The sequence below is a fragment of the Diorhabda sublineata genome, chromosome 5, assembly GCF_026230105.1.
Source record: "Diorhabda sublineata isolate icDioSubl1.1 chromosome 5, icDioSubl1.1, whole genome shotgun sequence".
Lineage (NCBI taxonomy): Eukaryota > Metazoa > Arthropoda > Insecta > Coleoptera > Chrysomelidae > Diorhabda > Diorhabda sublineata.
In genome coordinates this window covers 31,777,518-31,782,741 of record NC_079478.1, presented here as the reverse complement: position 1 = coordinate 31,782,741, position 5,224 = coordinate 31,777,518, and positions in this window count along the sequence as shown.

The window sequence follows — 5,224 nt, the reverse complement described above, 5'->3', positions numbered from 1 at the left end:
TGATAAAATCGATGTATTCTAATGTTCATCCTATAAAACCATCAAAACGTGAAAATCGAAAAAAAAATTATCATGAGATAGTCTCGACTGGATCTCTTCTTATATATCGGTATCCTGGTTAACTACCACGTTTTTTATTACTTGAGATACTTCAGATTGATGTGTAATCCATCGTAATGACCAAGAGGAATGTACCTTCCATAGGCTATTTCTCATATAGTGTATAAATTGACAGCTTAAAGTAACCACCTTGTTTGCTTGCTAAAATAAGATATTCTTGTTACCAAATGCATACAGCAAACAAAAATTTCTTCATATGGAATCGATAAAAGTATATTAGGTAATGAACTTATTATATAAATTTTTTTCACTGTTAAAATTTTTTCTTTTCATTCTTCCACTTGCTTCAATTAATGTTTCAATCTTCCGTAGGATATAGTTTTCCGAGCTTTATAAAACTGTAAACTCTCTAATTTTATTTATTACGTTGACTGAATTCTAACAATGTAGCTTTGTACTTTCAAAGAACTGAAATACCAGCCAATAAAGTAAGTGCGATTGATGTGCATAAATAAAATATTGAGCTTGTCGAGCAACTACATTATCCAAGATTTTCGCATCTATTTGTCTTCATTCTCAGTGGGTCAATAGAGGATAGACTTTACAGCTATAGCATTCCTAGCACGTACCTTTTGACCAGTCGGAGAAATTTCTTTGAAAGTTGGGTTTTAAGTTGAGATTTTTCTCTTCGCATTCCATTCAATAAATTCGAATTTGTGGATGGGAATTGGTCCTTTCGAAAGGAGATATTTTCGAATATATTTGAGAGTACAGTGTAGAATATCTAAGTTATCTTTAAAACTGGTTTTAGATAGAGTATATTATCAATTTATATATTATAGAGAAATATTTTTATGGAGGTTAGTGGAAACACATACTCTGGTAGTAATTGAATAATTTGTGTATGTTTTCTACTATTTTAATCAATGTATGAGGCAATATTGTTGTTTATTTTCACGATTTATATTAAAATCTTGAAATTAATGTTATCAAGCGTTAATTGGAATCTTAATCTATTATAGCCAGTGATGCCGTTTGGCATCAATAAACTATTTCTAACACGCTGTCTTTTGGGCCCCGCCAGTGCTAAGAATTGTTTCTTTCGACACATGGTTCATTGAATGAGATATTGAAAACATTTTTCTGATATTAGAAGAAAATCGACTATTTTATAAGTGTTTGGAGATGGATATGGAGAAGTTTGTTCATATCGATGTGCTTAGGGATTCGCTAGTATAAGCAGTTGTAATCAATATATGTATGATTAAAAGTCTAATATTTCCATATCTAAAGAGCTAAAGTTCATTATAAATATAAAATAATAATGATTATATCAAGCTACGTCGCTAAAGAAAGGATTTTTACTTCAATGATTCCGAACATATTTCCCATTCCTGTTTCATGTTGACTCAGAAGCACAAGCGCTGTATTATCTGGATTTTCAACGAAAACTTTTTGAAAACTGCGTATAAACTAAAAGAATTTTCAGAATCGGTTTAATTACATATACAAAAAAAGGGAATTGAACAAGTATCGAATTAACTACTGCCGCACTGTCCAGCAGAGCATACATTTATTTGTCGCATCGAAAGGGTTACGGCGTCACGCTGGAAGGCACGCCTAACGGAAGCTTGGTATCCACTGAATGCTGCGAACCACAGTCATAAATGCAAGTATACCTGGGGGACAAAATATCATATTACTATCCCCCCTTTTCTCTAAATTTATAGTACAGTTTGATAATATTTTAAACTGGTCATTAAAACAGATTTCATTTTGTAGTCTAGAATAAAAAAAAAAAAACAAACAAAACAATAGAACAAACGAACAAGCTCGCATTGCTATTTTGAGTTCCAAGCGTGCATTCCGATGGTAATCAATTTCACCGAGTCCTATTCAATAAAATATACGTCATATTATGACTCACCAGCAAACATTTGAATTTTCATAACAGATAGAAGTGGTGAACAAACAAATTCCTGCAATTTATATAGACGGATCCATTTAAATAATAAATTTATTAACATAACATACACACTATTAATCATGTATTTAACAGGACAAGAATTATTTCGACAAACACAAATCAACAATTGCCAAAACAGGGATATACCGTAGTTGTGTAGCTATCACAGACACGGCCTGATAACACAGATCTGTAACGCGATATTTTGTATGACATCTATTTATGAATGGATTGTAGTATTCTTTACAATATTCTGCAAAGAATTTCAATATTATTAGATTTATCATTCATTCATTTAGAACTCTACTTATCAGAACAAGAGCAGAGGAACTTCCTCAGTGGTTCACAATCTTTTCATATAAATACTTCAATTCTTCTAATACGGTATATTCCTGTGCTTTTTACTTTGAAACAATGGTACCAAAAATTATCTGACTTCCCGGTTATCCATTTTATACAGATCATAAATTGATACTTTCTCCGATAATCTGAGATTCGATATCTATCACTTAATATGTGATTCCATGATAAAAAATAAACTGACAATTATATTCTAATATTCACAAGAATTGTAACAAATAAATTTTATGAGTCCCGGAGGAATAAATTGTATAATATGCTGGTCGTTAGTTATCACTTTCCATTTATTTTATTTTCAGACATTCTCCAATATATTTTTTTAAGTTCACATTTGAATTTCAATCACATTCGATAGAGGTACTTAAAACATTGAAATTATATGGTAATCCAAAAAAAATTAGTTTGTTGAGTGAATAAGAAAGAAAATTAAAAACTTCTCTATATTATAGAGGTTTATTAAGTACAACATATATTACACCTTCTTTGTAAATAATTATAAAATTATGAGAAAATATTCTGTATCTATTAATCATTGATAAATTTGTGATCTTTTTCATACAAATAATTCAATTTTTAATTTCCATTTACAATTATTGCAATTAATATGGTCATTTGTATCTTATATGTTTCAATTATGTGGAGAATGTTTTATTTAACTTCTATTCTCAAGTTTCGTCCGTTGTTTGTTTGTTTGCGTTGTTAAATACATAACTTCATCCACAATAATCAAATCAATATGAATTTTTTTGCACAAATACATTCACTACGGGTTAAAAGGTTTAGCCACCCCATAATCCCTTTTGTACGAGCACATGTTTACATCCTGTCAGAGAATGCAGCTAGTTAAAACTTGCAAGTACTGGCTCACTTGTTTCTTATCGTCACAGACATCAAATCTATTGAGTTGTGGGACACAGATGTCTTCTGTCTTAATTCTACTTCATATCATTGGATAATCCTGAAAAAAGAATGGAACAAAATAGACGACGATTATTGTCGAAATGACACAGGGTGTCAAAATTATGCACCGAATCACAACAATAAATCCAAAATTTAAATTTGTAACCATTACAGGCTGTTATTTCATTATTACTATATTATTAACTATATATGTTGTTCAATATATAAATATCATAATTAATCGTACCTAATGTTTTTATTTGTTTAGTATCAGGAAAAATTTTTGACCGGTAGTGTATTTTGAAGCTTGGCATTCAGCCTTGTAGATATAACACTTGATATTTATCATAAGTTTGGCATCAATTCTACTCAGATATTGTTCATTTTAAATTTAATTCTATTTTGACTTGGACAGTTGTAAGTTAAGTTGACTATTCGGTATAAGCATCATTACATACAATGAATGTCATTTTGTAAATTGAGTTAGTATTTCTATTGATGCAAAATCTTCATATTTTGCACTACTCTAACCATCAAACCATTAAAACCCTTTTTTATTTCAATAAAACATAATTAAATATCATCCCGAGCAATTATCTTTATTTACCAATTTGTACTTATTCAATCCTTGAAATTGTCGTATCTAATTGTTGAATCATTATTTTCCCATTTTCATCTATATTGACAGTGAATTTCAAACTTGGAATATATTACGAGGTGATTGCTCGTATGAAATTGTTAAATGCTGTAATGATGTAACTTTTTTGAATATTGCTGTTTTTTTAGATCTATAATTTTTGAGAAAAAAGTACAAAAATAAGGAATATTTCCCAATCAATCAAGGATTTGAAGTTTTAATATTATTAATTTCATAGAACTTCATCTTGACAAAAAATTTTTGATATGAAATAAAGTAATTACACTCCCGTATAATGTAACAGAAATATCGAAAAAATATTCGTAGTAAGTCCTTGCGAGAGTACGGAAATTAGAGAATTTTGAGTTTCTAGCAGAAATTTTAGATCTCGGGGTGACCTATGTGAATTTTGTTAGACCCTTCCTGGTATCATACGAGCAATAACCCACTAGAGTTTGTAGCATGAATTTAGAAACGTTTTGTACTCGTATATCCTACTAAATTCAACTTCTTTGTATCATGATTTCCACGATATTATTGGACTTAGTTCTCCTTCTCATGACAGAACAATTCATTTCTCATAAATCTTCCTCCCAAATATACTGACAAGTATGTTCTCAAGGTAATAAACAAGTCACCAAAGGCTACATATCCTTGGTCGTCTGCACGAATTATCATTTCATAACATAGATATCTACATCCATTTACTTATTATGTATGCCCTCTTGTAGTCCATGAATACTAATAAGAACGGTCTATTATACTTGAATATTCACTATTAATGTTTTGTCTTTACACAAATTGATACTAGTGCTGAAGAATATTTTATCAAAAATAGCAATTCAACTTAAATCGGTGTATTGGAATATGATCTGTTGAGTCGTACTGCTAAATTTTATTACAGTTTAGTCAATAGCAGGTTTACCCTGTCCATATGAACTTTATCTTCAATCTCACAACTATATATTTATCATTTTATTAGTAAAAATAAAGTGATTTGATGAATTTATTAATGAAACGACATATTCTCAACTAATTTTATGTTTGTAACTAAAAAATTGCTGTAATTAAGCAAATTTTTACAAAATATGAATACTAGAAGCTTGCTAATTGAATGAAATATAAATAATTGAGGCATATGTCGTTTAAAAAGCTCTCAAGAGAATGAATTACTCTATGATGATGAACAAATTTGTTATGGTAGTTTTGTTGATTTTTCCCTCACAGCTATGTAAATTATTTACAAGTTTCAATATCGATTTGGTACTTTTTCTGACCTAAAAATCGTTTATTATTTTTTT